The sequence below is a fragment of the Jaculus jaculus genome, chromosome 13, assembly GCF_020740685.1.
Source record: "Jaculus jaculus isolate mJacJac1 chromosome 13, mJacJac1.mat.Y.cur, whole genome shotgun sequence".
Taxonomy (NCBI): domain Eukaryota; kingdom Metazoa; phylum Chordata; class Mammalia; order Rodentia; family Dipodidae; genus Jaculus; species Jaculus jaculus.
Window position 1 is genome coordinate 28570388 of NC_059114.1, and position 21993 is coordinate 28592380.

Genomic DNA, 21993 nt, shown 5'->3' on the forward strand with positions numbered 1-21993 from the left:
AATGACACAGAAGGTGTTTATTTAGCATATGGCAGGAACATGGTCAAATCGTAAATGGTAACAACAAATGAATTATGGTCATAATCTTTCCATCATGCAGGAATGTTCTTGCTAAGAGGATCAGGGCAGCCATCCCAGAAGCTCAAGAAGCCCATCTAGCAACACTAATCACTTGAGGCTGGCCAGAACAGAAGGCAGGGGAAGTCCTAGGCCATACCACAACCACTGCTCACAGCACACAAAAGAACTGATTTAATCATTTGAACCGTATTTTATATGTGATGAAATTGAAGCACAGAGAAGCTAATGACTTGCTCCCATCACACAGGAGGTAGTAAAGCCTAGATCCAACTCTAGTCTACTAATTCTAGACCTGAGCTGCTCACGACTATTCCACAGGCTGCCTCAAAGAGAGAAGCAAGGAAGGGGAGGGGCACAGAGGGGAGCAGGCAGAGGCAGACCCCAGCTGTTCTGCTCATTGACATCATGACTGTATAAACCTCTAGAAACCTGAGGGAAAGGTCTCAGTGCAGATCCCTTGGGAAATCCACAGGACAGTGGAATAGGCATAGTACATTGCAAGGGTCCAAAAAAGGGTCCAAAAAAAAGGCCCAAAAGCTCTGTATTGTGTTCCCCAAGGCCAACTGCTTTGGTCAGCACAGAGTGCCAGAGTTGGGTGCTGAGAGAAGCACGATTGCCATGTCCCTGGCTTATGAGGCCTTCCTAGACCCTTAGAGACTCAGGAAGAACCTGTCATGAGTCTCAGATGACACTTTGGACTTTTGAACAGTATTGGGACTGGTAAAGACTACAGGGACTTTTTAAAGTTAAACTGAATGAGATGGCCATGAATCTACGGGGTCTGGTACAGAACATGGCGGTTTGAATGTAAAGTGTTCCCCATAGCTTCCAGCAGCTGGACATGGGAGCCCTCAACAGGAGGAAGATTTTGTGTGTGCAGTGGACTTACATTCAATGTGAAGGATCTGTTTCCCCAGAAGCAAGTGTTTAGAAATACTTGTGAACTTATGATGCCTCAGAAGCCACTACAACACAGAACTTCAACATGGGCCCCACTGCCCTACTTTCCCCCATGAGCACATTAAAATGCTGATACATAGGAAACACGTCATTCTACCTGAAACAACTCCAAGGCATCCTTTCATTCCTATGATTAAGTCTGAGATCTTCACTAGGACCAATGGGTCCGCCAATATCACACTAGGTTCTTACCAGATCACCTCCTTTGGCCTTTCCTCTCTTTTTCTATTCTAGCCTTATCGTTCCTCAAACTTGCCAAAAACATTTGTACCCTAGGACCTCTGCCTTCACTGTTCCACTTTCCCAGATATCATACAACTTGCTTCCTGAGTTTACTCAGGTTTCCAAAGAAACTTTTCTGACCTTTATAGCTATCTGTAGGGACAAACTACTCAACCAGAAGCATCTTATAGAAGGAAAGGGTTTATTTCTGCCTTAACAGTTAGAAAGGAAGTTTCATCATGGAAGGGAAAGAATGCAAGGGCAGATAGCTGGGCATCACATCCAAACACAGCCAGGGAGGAAGTAAAGAGAGTAAACTAAGTTATAAATATCCAATAGGACTGGACTAGAAAACTTCAAGGCCTGTCTCAAGTGATACACCTCCTCCAGTAAAGCACTACCTCCCAAAGGCTCCACCATGCTGGGGATTAAGTATGAAGTTATGGGGGACACTTTGCATTCAAACCACCATGTTCTGTACCAGACCCCGTAGATTCATGGCCATCTCATTCAGTTTAACTTTAAAAGTCCCCGTAGTCTTTACCAGTCCCAATACTGTTCCAAAGTCCAAGTGTCATCTGAGACTCATGACAGTTTCTTTGTTTAGTTTGGTTTGACTTAGGGTTTTCTTTTCTTTTTATTTTTTGAAGCAGGGTCTCACTCTAGCCCAGGCTGACCTAGAACTGGCCTTGAGCTCAATCCTCCTATGTCAGCCTCCCTAATGCTGGGATTAAAAACATGCATCACGATCCTTGGTTCAACATAGTCTCCTGACTGTGAACTCTGTAAAATCAAAACACAAGTTATATACTTCCAACACATGATGGCACAGACTGAATATTCCCATTCCAAAAAAGGAGAAATAGGGGCATAGCAAAGAAAAATTGGACCAATGCAAGATTGAAAACCAGCTGGCAAATACCAAATCCTGTAGCTCTATGTCTGGCACCTAGGATTAGTGATGAAATCCTCTGGGCTCCAAAGGTTTGGTTAACTCCAACCCTCCAGCTGTGATGTTTGCTTCCTATGCAGAATCCACCCCCAGCCAGCAACTTTCTTTGGTGGCATCCCACAGTTCTGGCATCTCCAACATCCTGGGGTCTCCATTGAAATCCGTGGATCATCTTCACAGCTCCATGCCATGCCCCCGCCCAGGATATCCATATAGGGACTTCAACCATGTCACCTAGCCTAGGTGCCATCTCCAAAACCATCATGTAGTCCATGACCCTCAATTTCCTGCGTTAGATGCTGCCAAATTTGTTCATCCAGAGGGGATGAAGCCCGACCTTGAAGAGCAGGAAATTTCTTCAGCATTTTTCCTTCAGGCTCCTTCCTTTCAAAAGAATCAGCACCCCTCCTTTTGTCCCAGTGCAGAGCAGCTGGCCCATCTTCAGTGGGGGTAATGCAATTGAGAGCTTGTTTGGAGGTTCTAGCAGGGAAGTGTAGTTACTCGTATACCCTTGACTAAAGACTGGTCCTCCTCTATTTGGGAAAGGCCATCCTCTTCATGGAGCGGTGAGGATACCCACCTAGCCAGCCAGATCAGCCAAATCAATCCTAGTAATGAATGGAGTGACAAATGTCACAGCCAGATTGCCCTCACATCCAATAATTGCAATAGAAACAACTGCAGTCTCTGGGCCTAGAACTTTAATTCTTTCTGTGCCAAATTTTACATCCTTCTTATCTTTCTGCTATATATTTTTCTCCAATAAACACATTATTCTAGTTCACATTGTTGTCTATTACTTTTTGTTTGTTTGTTTTTGAGGTAGGGTCTTGTTCTAGCCCAGGCTGACCTGGAATTTGCTATGTAGTCTTAGGGTGGCCTTGAACTCATAGCAATCCTCCTACCTCTGCCTCCTGAATGCTGGGATTAAAGGTGTGAGCCACCAAGCCTGGGTAGTCCATTACTTCTAAACTCAACTTTGCTCAAGTTCTCAGGACATGGGCAGAACATAGCCAGCCTACTGCTAGAATATCATACAAACTGCATCTAGCTCAATTCCAGATAAAGTCCTTTTTTTCCCCCCTCTAAAATCTAATAAGCTGAGCCTCCACAGTTCACACTTCTCTCTTTATTTTGGTCTTCCAAACTCACCAGAATGCCCAATTAAGCTTTACTTATAGCACTGTAAGGCTTTTCTAGTCCAACTTCTAAATCCTTCCATATTCCTCCCACAAACCAGTTCCCAAAAGACTAAAAACTACATGATCAAGTTTATTACAGCAACAGCCCCACTTCTCAGCACCAATTTTCTGTAGCAGTGATCTTCTCATTGCTGAGATAAAATACCCAACCAGAATCACTATGGAAGGAATTACAGCTTACAGATCCTATGGGAATTTCTTCATGATAGAGAAATCACAGCAAAATCAGATAGCCAGCTGGGTATTACATCTCCATAGCAGCAGGAAGGGAATAAAGAGAGTGAACTGAGCTATGAACACCTATTGGGGTTGAACTAATAAACTTCAAGGCCTGCATCCAGTGACATACCTCCTCCAGCAAGGCTCCACTTCCTAAAAGTTCCACTTTCTTGTGGATCTTAATCACAAATACATGAGGCTATATGGTACGTTTTATATTCAAACCACCACACCACCCTTTCAAAAACCTCCCCTTTATTCTGTTCCCTGGCTTATAGTTCTTCTTAGCATTACAATATCAAAGAGTATAATTCCTCAGCATAATAATGCCTGGCACATGACTGGCAGTTAAAAGCTCTGTTGAAGCTGGGCATGGTGGCGCACACCTTTAATCCTAGCACTCAGGAGGCAAAGGTAGGAGGATGAGTTTGAGGCCACTCTGAGAATACAGAGTGAATTCCAGGTCAGCTTGGGCTAGAGTGAGATCCTATTCTCAAACACCCCGCCACCCCCCCAAAAAAAGCTTTAGAAAGGGATAGCTGGATGACGCAGGATAAAGGTGAAGGTGAGAGTGGCTCCTGGGGATTGATGAAAGAAGTAATAGCTTGAGTTAACAAAAGTGAAATAACTCAAAGATTTTCTCTGCATGCTCCCCACACCCAGGCACCAGATCAAGACAGGTGATTCTAGCAAGCCTTCAAGAAACTCTAGGGGGAGAAAAGTCACTCTACATTGAAAAAGGCTCAAACAGGCAAGTCTTCTTAAACAAGATGCCCTTTGATGAGCCAGGCATGGTGGTACACACCTTTAATCCCAACACTTGGAAGGCAGAGGTAGGAGTATTACCATGTGTGGTTTGATTCAGGTGTCCCCATAAACTTAGGTGTTCTGAATGTTAGGTTCCCAGCTATGGATATTTGGGAATTATGCCTCATGGAGGCAGTGTTATGGTTGGGGGTGGGCTTATGGGTATTATAGCCAGTGTCCCCTTGCTGGTATCTGGCACACTCTCCTGTTCCTGTTGTCCCCCCTTCTCTCTGCTCATGCCATCATTTCCCCTGCCATTGTGGAGCTTCCCCTGGAGCCTGTAAACCAAAATAAACTTCTTTTTTTCCCACAAGCTGCAACACCATGGTTCAAGGTCACCCTGAAATTACATGGTGAATTCCAGGTCAGTATGAACTAGAGCAAGACCTTACCTTGAAAAAACAACAACAAAAAAAGATGCCCTTTGAGTAGTTCAGAAACTAAAACTTGGGCATGTCATATATCATCAGGAACTTAGGATCCCACAGGGAACCACCTGCAATGCCTCCTGTGTGTCAGAGTTGGCCCCTCCAGAAATGCCCTTCTTTACTTGGCCTGTGCAGCTTGTCCCTGTGTCCTCCTCACCTAACCATCTCATTCTGGTCCCTCAAGCACACATACAGTGAGCATCTCTGGACCCATTCACTGCTAATTAAAGAGTGAAGGCGGGGATGAGGGGGGTTGGGGAGTTTTCATTCATCCTAGTATCCCCAGTGCCTGAAAACATAGCAGGTATACAAAAGATGGTTAAGGAAATGAACATCACAAAGGGCTCAAGGCAGCCACACATTTAAGAGAAGCTGCTGCTGTGAACATGCAGGCCAGGGTACCCTGTATGGTCCTGAACTGTCCTCAGACTGGGATCTGGGAGGTCAGGTGGTAAAGCCTTGGGAGGGCCAAGGGCACTAGAGTTTGCCTTGTTCAGGACCCTGCTGTGAGCAAGGAGAAGGTGTCTAGCAGAAGCCACAGCTTTCCCACAGTAAGTCTGAGAGAGCTGTCCTGCAAGGGCTTGTCTATCTAGTTGTTCACAACTCCTTTATGCAGCTGAGCTTAAAGATCCTTCTTCTTCTTGGTAGGGAGAGGCTGGAGCCATACAGAGAAACAAAGAAGCAATGCCTGGCTGGCATCTCAGGAAGGGAAGAACATGGGAGAAGGAAGAAGACAAACTATTTCCTCTATATTTCATCCACACGCACAGAAAAGGTTTTGGACATCCCTGCCTCACTCTCAACTACGGCCATGCATGCAAACAAGCCAAAGAAACCCCTGATCATCTACTGCTCCAGCACTAGACTGGGTCCCTCTCACCCACACCCATCCACTTGCAAGCTTAGACCCAAGGCTGATGGTTCCATGGAGCATGGCACAGCTGGGGCCACAAAAGCTGTGAATGTAACAAAACACCATTCTAGATGGAAAGTCTTGCTTGCTTCAGGCCATAGAGACCTGACAATAAGCCAGCACCTTTTAGGCTGTAGAAAGAACAGCTTTGCCCTGGCAGGAAAGATGCTTTGCTGGCACAGTGGAAAAAGAACTGGCCAGTAAAGAGACCTTTATAGCCTCTCAATGGCTACACAAAAGATCACCCCCAAGCCGAGTGTGGTGGTGCATGTCTTTAATCCCAGCACTCGGGAGGTAGAGATAGAAGGATCGCCATGAGTTTAAGGCCACCCTGAGACTACATAGTGAATTCCAGGTTAGCCTGAGCTAGAACGAGACCCTACCTCAGAAAAAATGATCATCCCCAAGCAGTAGCTTAAAAAATAACTACACATTGGGTTGGAGAGATGGCTTAGGGGTTAAGGCACTTGCCTGCAAACCCAAAGGTCCTTGGTTCAATTCCCCAGAACCCATATAAGCCAGATGCACAAGGTGGTACATGTATCTGGAGTTCGTTTGCAGTGGCTGGAAGCCCTGGCGTGCCCATTCTCTCTCTCTCTATTTGTCTGTCTCTCTCTCTCTCCTTCCTTCCCTCTCTCAAATAAATATATTAAAAATATTTTTAAAAACCTATTCACTACTTCATGCTAGTTCTGGGGATCAGGAAGCTCAGAGTGGCTCCTCTGGTAGCTCTTCTCAGTGTTCCTCTGGGGTCATGGTCAACATGTTGGCCAGAGCTGAGGCTGTGGTCATCTGAAGGCTTGCCTAGGATGGAAGAGTCACCTCTGAAGAACTCACATGACTAATAGGTGCAGGCTGCTGGCCAGAGATCCACCTCTGTTCCTTACAATTCTAGACCTTTCCAGAGAACTGCCTAAATGATCTCAAGATGGTGGCCTGAAGGCTGGGCCTGGTGGTGCATGCTTTTAATCCCAATACTCAGGAGGCAGAGGTATAAGGATTGTTGTGTTCCAGGTTAGCCTAAGACTACATAGTGAATCCAGGTTAGCCTGAGCTAGACCAAGACCCTACCTTGAGCAAAACAAAAGATAATGGCTGGCTTCCCAGAGAAAATGAGCCAAAAGAAAGGACAGTAGAGCAGGGTGTGGTGGTGCACACCTTTAATCCCAGCACTTGCGAGGCACAGGTAGGAGGATCACAATGAGTTCGAGGCCACCATGAGAGTACATAGTGAAATCCAGGTTAGCATGAGCTAGAATAAGGCCCTCCCTCAAAAAACAAAAACAAGAAAGGGCAGTAGAAACCTCGCTGGTTTTATAACTGGGTTTTGGAAGTGACACTGTGCTATTTCTAGCATCCAACTAAATCCACAGGTCAGTCCCTCAGTGTGGGAGAGGATAGCACAGGGATGTAAACATGAAGGCAACAGATGGAAGATTCTGGTGGCTGTCCACATGGCTACAATGTGCCCCAACCATTGATGTAGCCCAACTCCTTTCATCCTGTATGCAGCCGTCAGAGGCAGGTACTTTACTTCCTATTCTATGGAACAGATGCAGATCTCTAACAGGCTCATTGCTTCAACTCCTACCAGCAGCTAGAGGCCAATCAGTACCTAGCCCTGACCAACCAGCATTCAGTAAATAGCCTGGCCTCCAAAGGAAGCCAAAGGTAGAGCCAGCAATGTTTAGCCACGCTACCTGATCTCTCAGCACTTATTCTACCCACCAAGGCTAGTCACAACGCCATCTTTGTGGACTGCTCACAGATGAGTTGAGGTTAATAGGAAAAGCACAAGGTGGCACAATAAACACTCCATATGAACCAGCAGCCACTCCAACATGTGAGAAACTCACATCTGATTTGTCTCTGTCTCCCACAGTTGCCAAAGCTCTTGCAAGCCTGCACCCAGCTTTCTCAGGCAGAGAGAAGCAGTGAGAACTAAGTGGTGAGGAGATGGCCATGAGTACCCAGCAGACAAGTGACTGGGAGAGCAGCCTCAGTTTAGGCCATTCACAGTCACTCCCTTGCTGCAGAGACCTGGCTGCCTGCCTGCAGGTGGTCTTACAGAAACAGCGAGAAGCATCTCCTCTCTCCATTGGCCACCTCAAGCCCTGCTGGGGTGCCTGACTTCTCAGCAGGATCCCCTGCCTTCAGTCACTTTATTAGGAAGCCACCTGCTTGAGATGCCAAGGTGACCTGTGGTTGCAAGTGTCACCTCATGGGGTGTGCAATTTACAGGTGCTCAGAGATACAGGACCCAGGTGACAAATGCATCAGTTCCACCAGCTGCCAGAGCTGCCTAGTCTTGTAGTAAAGCATGAGGAAGGCTTCCCAATTCTCCCCACTTTGTTCTCACCACCACACACAGGGAGAAAGAAGCAATCAAGTCCATCACTCTAACTCCTCCATTCAGAGCTTCAAAGTTCAGGATGTTACACTACTGTCCCCCTGCAAGGCCAGGGTTGGCTGTGGTGGTGGTGCGAGGGGAGGGTCAATGATACAAAAGATGGAGCACCATCTATCCTCAGGACCAGCTCCAGGTCCTGAGGCTCAATGCAAAGTCAGCCTCATGGAAAGCAAGTTTTGCTGATGACTTTGAAAAAGGGATGACATTATGACCCTCATAATGGGTCACAGTGGGCAACACTGACTCACACAGGGAAAGCATCTCTTTGCTATCACCTCATCTGCCAAGACTCCTGTGGGCCTCATCATCACCAGACTAAAGTTTTCACAAAAAGTTAGGCACCCCTCTTGGCCATCCTCTGGTATGAAAAGTCCACAGCCTTGCAGAGTTAGGTTTCTCTGTTTACCTACAAGTTGTAAGGTTATCTGCATAGCTCTATCTTTCTCTATTACCTGCTCCACAGGACAGATACCAGGGATTGTATGCTGTCCAAAAGGCTCCTATGAGCTAGAAAGATGACTCCCCTGTGCAAGCATGAGGGCCTGAGAGACTACTCCAGTTTTATTCCCAAGACCCACATAAACAGATGGGCATGGCTACATGCATTTATAATCCCAGCCCTGTAGGGGAACAAAGAGTCAAGATCTACAGAGCTCACAGAAAAACAGCAAGCTCTAGGATCAATAAGAGACTCTGGCTCAAATACAAATGGGTGGAAGGGGATGGAGAGATGGCTTAGCGGTTAAGGTGCTTGATTCCCTAGTACCCATGTAAGCCAGATGCACAAGGTGGCATATGTATCTGGAGTTCATTTGCAGTAGCTAGAAGCCCTGGCTCACCCATTCTCTCTCTCAAGTCAATCAATAAATAAAATATTTATGGTGGGCGTGGTGGCATGTGCCTTTAATCCTAGCACTCGGGAAAGGTAGGAGGATCGCCATGAGATCGAGGCCACCCTGAGACTACATAGTAAATTCCAGGACAGCCTGAGCTACAGTGAGACCCTGCCTCAACCCCCTCCCCAAATATTTAAAAAGGGGGAAGCCAGGTGTGGTGGCACACACATTTAATCCTAGCACTTGAAGGCACAGGTAGAAGGATTGTCATGAGTTTGAGGCCACCCTGAGACTACATAGTGAATTCCAGGTCAGCCTGAGCTAGAGTGAGACCCCATCTTGAAAAAAAAAGGGGGTGGTTGGGGAAGGGTACTTGCCTGTGAAGCCTAAGGACCCAGGTTTGATTCCCAGTACCTACATGAGCTAGAAGCACATAACATGGTGGCACATGCATCTGAATTTGTTTTCAGTGGCTAGAGGCCTTGGCATAACCATTCTCCTCTCTCTCTTTCTCTCTCTCTCTCTCTCTCCCCCCCCCCTCTCATTAATAAATACTACAACTCCATGGGGGAATACCTGCAACTCCACTGAGGAGCCAATGGAATGGGAGCAGGGATGAGGGAAATGAGGGTACCAACACATGATGTATCCATATGAAACATCTTGTTAATAATAACAATAAACATTTTAAAAATAAATACATAAATAAAAACAAAATATTTTCAAAAGGAGAGAGGAAAAAGGATGGGTGGAAGAACAATGCTGTAGGACACCTGATGTTCACCCTCCAACCACCATCACAGGGCACTGCATGGGCACATGCAACATCCATATACCACACACACACACCACATTACACATACACACACGTGCAAAAAAAAAGGTTCCTGAAAGTCAACCATTGAGATGTTTTTCCCTCTTCCTTGCTCTCTCACTTTCTTTTGGAGGCTGAGGGATCACTGGAGCGAGGTGGGAACAGCAGAGAACCCCCATCCCCATCATCATACACTTGTGTGAAGAGTGATAAGGCAGAGAAGTCCTTGAAGTTGCAGACCCCTGTCTGAGACCCCTAGTGGCACCTCAGAGCTTAAGAACCAACAGAAAGGGGCTTCCTTTGAAATAAAAAGGTACCATTCTTCAGAAAGCATAGCTAACACAAGTAAACAAGTAGTCACTGTCAGAAAAGATGAGACAATAAGAGCAAGATTAAACAAGCATTTAACTGCCCTCCCCCTAATCCCTAAACTGTTATCAATCATGCTGGCTCTAATCTTGGTTCAATTTCCAGATCTGCCTGCAAGGCTCCTCCAGGCCTCGGATATGCTCCTCAAAACCAGGCCTCTTCAAAGCCTGACCAGACTTCAAGGTTCCCACCTCCCTTATGGCCTCCTCTAGCATAGCCCCAGCTGCCTTAAAGGAGCTCTCTCCTAAACGCCAGCCTATTGTCCTTGTGTCTTGGAAAGAAAAAGAGAGCTATCAGGTAACCTGAAAAAGATCCACTTGGGCTGGAGGGATGGCCTGCCTGTAAAGCCAAAGGACCCAGGTTCAATTCCACAGAGCTCATGTTAGCTAGATATGTAAGGAGGCACACGCATATGGACTTTATTTGTAGTGGCTGAAGGCCCTGGGGTGCCCTCCCCCGCCTGTCAAATAAATAAAAATAAAATATTTTTTTAAAAAAGACACAGGCCTCTTTCCCTTTCAACCACCACATAAGAAGGAATATCAGGAACTGAAGAGATGGCTTGGTGGTTAAAGAAAGGATATCAGAATCAAGCGTGGTGGCAGATGCCCTTGATCCCAGCACTTGGGGAGGCAGAGGTAGGAGAGTCCATGTGAGTTTGAGGCCATCCTGGGACTATAGCGTGAGTTCTAGATTAGCCTGGGCTAGAGTGAAACCCTACTTCAACCTCCCACTCCAAAAAAAAAAAAAAAGAGCTATCAGAAATCAAGTTATTTTTTAAAAAGATTTTATTTTTATTTATTTATTTAAGACGGGGTGGGGAGAGAGAATGGGCGCACCATAGCCTGTAGCCACTTGCAAACAAACGATGCATGTGCCCCCTTGTGCATCTGGCTAACATGGGACCTGGAGAATCAAACCAAGGTCTTTACACTTCTCAGCCATGCGCCTTAGCCACTAAGCCACTTCTCCAGCCCAGAAATCAAGTTCTTACTTAGTCCCCTGGGTGAGACCCTTGGAAGCTGTTCCTGTGGATTACCTTCTCCACCAGTGCTCCACCCCTTTGCCAACTCAGAACTGTACCAAGAGATGTAGAATCACTCTTTAAAAACATACTTGTTGCCAAGCATGGTGGTGTACACGTTTAATCCCAGCACTCAGGGGGCAGAGGTAGAAGGATTGCCATGAATTTAAGACCACCCTGAGACTACACGGTGAATTCCAGGTCAGCCTGGGCTAGAGCTAGACCCTAAAAAAACAAAAACATCAACAACAACAAAAAACTTGTTGCAGGATATTGAACACTGGGATTAAAGACCTGCACTGCCACACATGGCATTTACATGAATTCTGGAAATCTGAACTCAGGTACAAGGTCACCCATTGTAGGATTCCATTTCAATGAAATGTCCAGAATAGGCAAATCCATGAAGAAAGAAAGTAAATTAGTAGTTGTCTGGGGACTGATGATTTGAGAACCAATGGAGAATAATACCTATAGGTTCCTATTGGGGAAAATGGAAATCTTCTAAAATTAGCTGTGGTACTAGTGAAACAATTCAGAATATTTTAAAAACTGCTGGATTGAGCACTCTAAATGGGAAGACTGTGTGCTTTGTAAAGACACTAAAATAATAATAATAATAATAATAATAATAATAATAATGGCTCAATAAACACACTAATTTCCAACAACCAACTGTAAGCTCGGGGCACAGATACTGAAGAAGGGTGTTGGTAAAGACCCTCTTCTTCTGCCCTAGGAAACACAGCTCATACCCTCCTCTCTGAATCACTGCCTGAGGCCAGCCCAGACAGGGTGTGATACCATATCTTTGACATATAATTATTATTATCATCATCATTAGGTTGTTTTAAATATTTTATTTTACTTATTTATTTGACAGAGAAAGAGAGAGAGAATGGGTGTGCCAGGGCCTCCAGCCACTGCAAGCGAACTCCAGATACATGTGCCCCCTTGTGCTTTTGGCTAATGTGGGTCCTGAGGAATCAAACCTAGGCCCTTTGGCTTTGTAGGCAAATGCCTTAACTGCTAAGCCATCCCTCCAGCCCATCATTTGGATTTTTGAGATATGGTATTGTTCTAGTCCAGGCTGACCTGAAATTCACTATATAGTTTCAGGGTGGCCTCAAACTTACAGCAATCTTTCTACCTCTGCCTCCCAAGTGCTGGGATTAAAGGCTTGTGCCACCACTCCTGGCCTTTGAATCATTATTATAATAATTATTTTGGTTTGTCAAGATAGAATTTCACGCTAGCCCAGGCTGGCCTGGAATTCACTATGTAGTCTCAGGGTAGCCTTGAACTCATGGTGATCCTCCTACCTCTGCCTCCCAAATGTTGGGATTAAAGGCATGTGCCACCACAGCCAGCTAAATTATTTTTTATCTTATTTACTTATTAATTTAAGAGGGAGAGAGAATGGGTACTCCAGGGCCTGCAGCCACTGTAAGTGAATTCCAGATGCATGTGCCACTTTGAGCATCTTGCTTACGTGAACACTGGGAAATTGACCTTGGGCTCTTAGCCTTTCTAGGCAAGCACCTTAACCATTCAGCCATCTCTCTAGCCTCTGATGCCATGTTTTTGAACACTTCCATCCTTGACCAAAAGAGACACAAATAAGCAAATAAACAGGGCTGACTGAAAAAGGGTGCCACTTACCTCTGTAAAACAACAGCAATGACAAACAGTTATACTGGCAGAGATGTGCCTAGCATAGTTATAAGTCCTTGGAAGGCCCAGCTACATCCTGGCCCTTCTTACTACCAGCACCAGGAACTCAAGAGTCTCAGGCCCTGGGAAGCAGTGGTCAGATAAGGCTAAGGCAGGACCAATGGGGCTTCGGGCAAGGTATGGAATGACAGTCAGAAGGCCTATGCCAGGCTGACAGTATCAGAATGCTTTTGGCCAAGGCACTCTTATCTACTCTGCTGAGACAAGCCCCTCACCTCGGAGACAAAAGTCCCTCATTTGAGCAAAAGACTACTGTGGGCTGTTCCAGTGTGGAAGCCATGGGAGAGCTATATACCTGCTTCTTCCACATAATGGTGTCCCCCACTTTCTGTTGTGGCACTGCCCAACATGGCAAAGATAATAAACTTCAGAAGCTTCTTTTTTTAAAGAAAATTTTAAAATATTGTTTTATTTTTATTTATTTAATCTGGGGGGGGGGCAAAGAGAGAGAATAGGTGGGCTAGGGCATCCGGCCACTGCAAATGAACTCCAGATGCATGTACCACCTTGTACATCTGACTTTTGTGGGTACTGGGGAATCGAACCTGAGTCCTTTGGCTTTGTAGGCAAGTGCCTTAACCACTAATCCATCTCTCCAGCCCCTAAAATTTTTTATGAGAGCGGGGAGGGGAGGGAGAATTGGCATGCCAGGGTCTCTAGCTACTGCAATCTAACTCCAGATGGGTGCCCCACCTAAGGTAATGCATGTATCACCTTGTGCATCTGGCTTATGTGGGTTCTAGGAAGTCAAACCTAGGTCCTTAAGCTTTTCAGGCAAGTGATTTAACCACTAAGCCATCTCTCAAGCCCCCTGAAGCTTATTGTATTGGAAGCTCTTTAGCCACCCTGGCCACAGATTCAGAGGAAGTAGCCTGAACACATGACAATTTAGACTAGTCAGAGGGATCCAAAGGGCCTAGAGCTCTGAGAACCAATCCAGGTGCTCAGAAGGCTCATGGAAGGCTTTTCAGGAGGGGTGATCTTGGCTGGCTCAAGAAAGGCTGTGTTCTCACCTAGTGTGCCCAAAAGGGAAGCATGGCCAAGCCCTATGCTCCCACCCCAGGCTTGAAACCTGGCTCATGCATGATGACATTGAGGTCTCTATCATCTACTCTGGCCCAGGAAAGCCAGCTAAGTCCTCTGGGGATGTTATCCAAACAGCTGCTCCAACTCTGGCCTAACGTCCAGAATTGGAGAAGCTGATAATTAGAGGAATTCTTCTTCACAACACCATAAATCACCACCATTCATCTGCCCTGGCCATGCAACATGCTCCCAAAGGCCAGCTCAAGTGGGGCTGCTGTGAGGTCCTCAGGTCAGCCAGCTTCCTGAAGGCTGAGGGGAAAAGAGGTAACAATGGGATGGCAGCCTAAAGGGAGGTGGCCAGACTTTATCCAGACTTGTCCCTGGCATGGAACAGGCTCCTCCCTGGCTCCACACTAGAGGGATAGATAGACAAGCTTTCTTTTAATCCTAAACTAGCCAGGATCACCAAGCCAAAAGAACAAAGGAAGAAACAGACGGGTCCCTAAAGTCTTCTCTGGCCTTCTGGTGTTAGCACAAGACTCAGCACCTCAAAGTGCCCATTGGAGGTAGCACAACCTGGACAGATAAGGAAATTGAGTCCAGAATGGTTTGTCCAAGGTCATCTGGGTTATGAACTCTGACCAGGAACTACTTTCTATTGTCTTCGGCTGCTTCTAACACATACCAACGGAAGGGAATGGGAGCCTCAGCAGGCAAGGGACCTGGCTAGGCAGGTCTTCAACCTTCACCAATCACTGCCTTCCTGAGCCTCTGTTTCTCTCTCTGTACCACTATCTCCTGCAAAGGGCAGCTGAATGATCATATGGCCACATATATTCATTGACCCGCTTTAGCACCCAGTGAGGGTGACATTTTACAATTCCTATTTTACAGCATGACTAGTTTACAGGGACAGTGCCAATGCGTCCAAGTCCACAGAGCTCAGATCTTCTAGACACTAAGACTCAGAACCTCCATCCCAGCACTGACCTGCTTCCAAAGATATACGAGCTTGGTACAGAAGGCAGCCTAGCTTGGCCAGAGACACAAGGGGAAACATTTGGATGAAGAAATAAAAAAAAAAAAAAAAAGCGAAAAATTCCAGCATGATCTGTGCATGCACTGGCTGAGCAGTGGATTGGGCAGGACAGAGAGTGCATCAGGAGAGCCTCTGGGTTTCCCCCAGGGCCAAGCAAAGGCATTAGCTTCTCATCTCCCTGCTCAGGGGGAGAAAAGAGCAATAGCTACAGGTACCAGGACAAACATTAGAGAAGGCCCAGGCTCTGCTGAGTCTCTGGTGCACATCAGATGGCCTATCTCTTCCCTTTGCCCTCCTTGCAGTGTTTCCCATCTGAGGAAAGAGGGCCTAGGACCAAGCAGCCAGTCAGAGGCTCTGCTCTGGACTTCCAGGAATGGCCACATTCCTGACTTTTCACCCACTCAGCAGTTCAGAAACACCACCTCTGTCCTCAGGGTAAGACTGTGGCCACCTAGCTTCTCCTTTTGTCACCCAATTTATCAGTTAGCACCCACAGAACCACACACACACAAATATTTACATGACCAAATAACTTCTGGATTCTGTGGTCCCTAGGCAGACATGTTTATCTGTTCCTCATATAACTTAGTTTTGCTCAGTTCTCTTTGGGTGCTGGAGCTCTGGGCTCCCCATCAGCCCTGGGGTGAATGCGTCACTTTGGCAGGCAGGGATTTAAGAGCCTGGCCAGCAGCAGCCAATGTAGCTGAAGAGTCTGGCAGTTTTGTGGGGGAGTATGGGAACTACTTGAGAGAGCCCAAAGGCCAATACCCAGCAATAAGTTATCTCTGTTCCATGCTTAGCTACTGTCTTAGGACAAACTTACTTGCCAAAGTCATTCTTGAGAAGGACAGCTGAACAAATCAAAACCAATGGCTCCATGCTTGTAACAAGGCTTTACCAGCCTCCACTGATGGCCACTTAGCATTACCATCTTCAAAAGCAATCATATCTTTTTTTTTTTTTTTTAGTTTATTAAGGTAGGGTCTCACTGTAGTCCAGGCTGACCTGGAATTCACTATGTAGTCTCAGGGTGGCCTCGAACTCACAGTGATCCTCCTACCTCTGACTCCCAAGTGCGGGGATTAAAGGCCTGTGCCACCATGCCCGGCTTAGCAATCATATCTTGAGCACACACCCACATGTGTGCCCTGATTTTATAACCCCACGAGAAGAAGAAAGAAAAATCTCTTTCATTACTCAACAAAGCAAGATATTGTGATGTTGTCACCAGCCTACCCACCCCCACCACATCCAACCTGTCACCCACAAAGTCAGGTGAAGCTTCCAGTACCTACCTCCACATGTATCACTCTTCCATCTAAAAGACCTTCAAACTGGGCCTGGTGGTACATGCCTTTAATCCGAGTACTCAGAAGGCATACATAGGAGGATGGCCGTGAGTTCGAGGCCACCCTGAGACTACATAGTGAATTCCAAGTCAGCCTGAGCTAGAGTAAGACCCTACCTCCAAAAACCAAAAACCAAAAAAAAGTGTTCTCCTAGATTCAAAAATGACACTTAAACTCCTTAACCAATGCACAAGTTCCCACCTAGTCTTTCCCTTAGCCCAGGTTCCCCAGCACCATCTGGACCAGGAACCCACAAGCAGAAGCCAGTCTACCATGAACAGGGAGGGACCTACAGTGCCTCCCTCAGTTTCTTTGCACATGATATTTCCTCCACCTGGAAGGACTCCCTTGGCACACATTCAACCCCACATCTATGTGGAGTAAAACTCCGTGTTTTTGATGGCCCCACCAATTCCCATAGTGCTTGGTGGTCATTAGTATGGTTATCACAGATGCCAATGGCCTAGCCCCTCCTGGGGCTCAAGAGCCTTTTAAAACCAAGAGCCAGATCCAGTTCATTCTGGCAGCACTAAGAGCTCAGAGTTCATACTCAAGGACTGAATAACAAGTCAGGAGGCCAAAGTGGCCCTGTAATTTCCTTTGTTTCTTTTTTGTTAGTTGGTTTGTTTTATTTTTGAAGTAGGGTCTCTCTAGTCCAGGCTGACCTGGAATTTACTATGTAGTCTCAGGGTGGCCTTGAACCCATGCCTACCTCTGCCTCCCAAGTGCTGGGATTAAAGGCGTGTGCCACCATATTTTTGTTTTTGTTTTCAAGGAAGGGTCTCACTCTAGCCCAGGCTGACCTGGAATTCACTATATAGTCTCAGGGTAGCTTCGAACTCATAGTGATCCTCCTATCTCTGCCTCTAAGTGCTGGGATTAAAAGCATGAGCCACCACACCCATCCTGACTCCAGTTTCTTGGAGCCCTAAAACACATAGGGCTGAGAGGTATAAGCCCCTCCTCCTTAGGAGCACATATTCCCACACAGGACTCTTTGCAAGAACACTCAGGGCATCATTTATTTATACAATATTAATATATGTCACTTCTTGCCAGGACCAGCTTGCACGCTCCAGTGCTTAGTCCTTGTTAAATGAGGCTGCCAAGGGGAACAGGCTTACAGGATGCCACTTCCTATGATTGGTAACTGCATGGCAGAGATACTTTATTCACATGAGTTCCTGGGATCCTTGCCAGCATAGACTTTTATCTTTCTATGAGAAATGAAGACGCTCTTGAGCACTGCTCTGCTCCTCATCTAGCAACCTCAAGTATCTGCTTCCAGCTGGGAGGAGGTGGAGCAGAAGATAGGGAGTGGGGAGAACTAGGAGAAGAAGCAAAGGATGGACTGGAGAGATGGCTTAGTGGTTGAAGGAGCTTGTCTGCAAAGCCAAAGGACCCAGGTTCGATTCCCCAGGACCCACATAAGCCAGATGCACAAGGTGGTATATGCATCTGGAGTCCATTTGCAGGATTGAAGGCTCTGGTGCACCCATTCTCTTTCATCTGCCTTTCTCTTTTTCTCAAATAAATAATTTTAAAAAAAATTTAAAAAGAAGCAAAGGATGCCAAGGAAGGCAGAAAGATGAAAACAGGCATGAAGAAGGGGCAGGGAGACTGGGAAGGGGTTGACTGCAGACCAGGGAACATCTGGAAAAATGCCTGTTCAACTTTAGCCTAAACAAGGACCACTGTGAGGACCAGGACCCAGAAGATAATTAAAGTTGTGCTTTTACAAAGAGAATGGATTTAGGCAGGGCAGAAGAAATAACAAAACCAAAATAATACCCCACTAACATAGGATGTGTGACAGGCTCTAGCAGGACCTCAGCTCAGGGTCCTAGAATCTTCTAGGCCTAGCACCCAGCCTTCCCAGCCCTACTGTACCAAGGGAAGCTTAGAGGACTAAAGATGCTGGAATGTGAACACCATTCTCAGAGGTACAACACATTTTCCCTACCATGTGGCTATTCTCCATTTTCCTTCTATAATGGTTACTTGCTGCCAGGGAAAAGACCTCTAGCAACTCATCCTATTGTCTAAGGTCTCAAATAGATGGCACCTCTTTCCCTTTCCTTGGCAGACTTTCTTTCTGTCCCTCCTCCACCCAGGACTGAGGCACAAGTGTGCTCTGGCAGGCAAGCAGGGAGGAACTGTATCTCTTTGAGCGTACACACGCACACACGCATGCACGCCAGCCTGGCAGCAGCAGTATACCATGGCTGGGGAGGTGTTCCAGCAGACTTATTTATAGCTGAGCCCCCATCCACACTCTCCCCAGTGCTGCCTGCCTGCCTGCCTGCCTGCCTGCCTGCCACTGGGGCTTTTCAATCTGTGTCTATATTTATCACTTGAAGCCATTGGGATAATGGCAAGACCAGAAATAGCCTCCAAGACATTCACGTGAAGCTGATAGGCAGGTCCCTTGCTCCCAAGCTGACTTCACCCCAACATCTGCCACTTGGCAGTGGGGAATGGGGAACAGCTGGATGAAGCTGGTGAAATGGCAGCAGCCAGATGAGAACAACATAATCCCTCTCTCCCTGCTGACCTCGGCCCTATAGTGAGGCAGGGGACACATCCCAAACCATATATTACAGCTGCCAGGCCAAAGGGAGACTGAGGATGACATGCTTTCCTGACGTCAGTGTGCTAATCAGAGCAAACTAGCCAGCTTGGGGAAGGAATAAAGAACCAAGGCAACAGGCCCAGACTCACCGAACCAGGTCATAGCTCTAATTGTGAGCAGCCCTCCTGCCCGCCACTTGCATTGGACTTGGCACAGGCCAGCATGGGGGAAGTGGGAGGAAGATACACAGACAACCCAGTTGGCCAGGACGCCCACCAAGGGACCCGGCTCCTTTCAGTTTCAGTGCCCGATGATAAGTACACTTGAGCCCTGCCCTCCCCCACACCCCCCCACAAAGGGAGTGGCTGAAGGGCTTGCCGGGAACATCAGAACAAGCCCTCTTCAAGTCCTAGCTCCATCACCAATGGGATGAAGCTTAGCATTTGGAGGCTTAACACCTGTGAAGCAGAAAAGCCAACATGAATGGAACCTTATGTGGGGAGTTCCCAGGACAGCAGCTGGATCTCGAGATTATCCACAAATGCTCTTCTCCCAAGGAAAGGGGAAGTGCTGATCCATAGGCCTGGAAGATGCACTTAGGAAAGAAAACTGGGCTTTGGATCCCGGGGAGGCCTAGAATGTGCCAGGGCTGGGACTGGAGGGATGACTTAGTGGTTAAGGCATTTACCTGCAAAGCCAAAGGACACAGGTTCGATTCCTCAGGACCCATGTTAGCCAGATGCACAAGGGGGTGCACATCTGGAGTTCATTTGCAGTGGCTGGAGGCCCTGGTGCACCTATTCTTATTCTTTCTCTCTCTTCTCCCTCTCTCTCCCTCTTTCTCTATCAAATAAATAAATAAAAATAAATTTCTTTTTTAAAAAAAGAATGGGCCAGGGCTGGTGTGGAGAAGAAATGTGAGAGGCATGTCAGGACCCTACCCAGGAGCTAGAAATGCTGGGAGGTCAGGGATGTCATGAGGCCCCATCACAGCAGGGGGCTATGGTGAGGTTAGAATCATTCAAATGGGGAAGAGGAGGCCCATCTCTGCTGGGAGCAAACATCCAAGTACCACAGAAACAGACCCACGAACCACAAGTGAGTCCCTGAATTCCATAGCCTCAAAGTTTCTATTCCTGAGACCTGCACTCTGTAGCCAGCTTTCTGCCTATTGTATATTTTGGTACCATTCTCTCCTTTCCCTCCTCTCGTAAACTCCTCTACACCCCTCAAAACCTAGCTGAAAGGCTCCCTCTTCTAAGAGCTCTTCCCCATTAGGCAGTTGGCTGCACTGTGGACTCTAGATACACACCACAAGCTCTAATCTGCATCTGTCCCTCCATCCCAGAGGACCTCAGTAGATCCCACTGCCTAGCCTAGCCAGATGAAAACATCTGCAACAACAATAAAATACATGTGGATTCTCATATAAGGACTCCCATGAGACGAAGACAAAGGCAAATCTGAGTGCTCTCTGAATTTGCCTTGCCAGATTCCCTGGAGAGCAACCTGTGCTTCCAAGTAAGGAAGCTCCTGCTCTTAGCAAGCTTAGCAAGCAGGCTCACTTTTGCCCCTGAGAACCTGTAGTGCTGGGGCTTCTGGCAGACTTTCTAATACCTGGGACCAGGTCACACTGCTCTGGGCTGGGGCTTCTGAATGACCCAGTGCTTCTGGCAAGCTGGTACCCCATGACTGCCCAGGGCCTCTGCAGCAAGTATTGTGCCAGGATCCACTCCAACTTCTAAGATCCCTGCAGCTATTGCTACATATGGCTCCATCAATCGAAAAGCCTAGCCCCAGAGGAAAACAGCAAAGAAACCAGGGGCTAAGTGCTACAGCTGTCTTTCCAGCTACTTGAGGCATGAGGATTGTGAATTCAAGGCCTTCCTGGGCTACAGAATATGTAAGTAAGAGCCTATCACAAAAACAAAAACAGGAGCTGAAGCAATGGCTTAGCTTAGTTAAGGTGCATGGTTGTGAAGCATAAGGACCCAGGTTTAATTCTCCAGATCCCATGTAAGCCAGATGCACATGGGAGCACATGCATCTGGAACTTGTTTGCAGTGGCTAGAGGCCCTGGCATGCCCATTCTCACTCTCTGTCTCTAATAATAAATAAAAATAAATCTTAAAAAAAAAAAAAACAGGGCTGGAGAGATGGCTCAGTGGTTAAGGCACTTGCATGTGAAGCCTAAGGACCCAGGTTCGATTCCCACTACCCATGTAAGCCAGATGCACAAGGTGGTGCATGCATCTGGAGTTGGTTTGCAGTGGCTGGAGGCCTTGACTCACCAATTCTCAATCTCTCTCTCTCTTACTCTCACTCTCTAAGATTTAAAACAAACAAAAAACCCACTGAGGATATGGCTCAGTTGGTGGACTTCTTGCCTAGTATTCATAAAACTGAAGCCCCAGGTTTGACCCCCAGTACCACATAAACCAGGCTTAGTGGCGCATACCTGTAAAATCCTGGTACTCAGAAGGTAGAGGCAAGAGGATTCAGAAATTCAAGGCCATCCTTGGCTAGTTCAGGGTCAACCTGGATTCCAAGAGACCTGTCTCAAACACAAACAGGTGCCCCAACACCCAGGGCCAGGAATGATCATGGAAGCTGACACATGCACAGTCCCAGGACTCCAAAGGTGTTCACTTATTCAATCCTCAGAGGATACAGTAAGTCCTGGTATTGCCCCATCTCACAGATGGGGAAATTGGGGCACAGAGAAATGAGAGGACCTGCCCAACGTGCTCCAGACAGTTTTCTTATAGGACCAGGATTAGCCAGGGCACTATAAGAAGGTTCTTGACTGAGCACCTTTTAAGTATCAGACACTGCACTAGGGCTCCAAGCTACTACTCTCACTGGCTTTGTCTTTTCTTTTTTATTCTTTTTTTTTTTTTTTTTTTTTTTAGGAAAAAAAATTTCTGCTTCTAGATTTGCTCCCATAAATTTTGAAGTCTATTGACAATTTTGGTCTGTTTGGGCCTTAGCACAGCTCTCACAGAATAACCCCCCCCCCCCCCCGTACTAAGGATA

At 46.8% G+C, this 21993-nt stretch overlaps 1 protein-coding gene across 8 annotated transcripts in view; it reads right to left on the reverse strand.

Moving 5' to 3' along the window:
* Pitpnm2 (phosphatidylinositol transfer protein membrane associated 2) overlaps positions 1–21993 on the reverse strand; it is a 200010-nt gene that overhangs the window by 117507 nt on the left and 60510 nt on the right. The window lies entirely within an intron of this gene.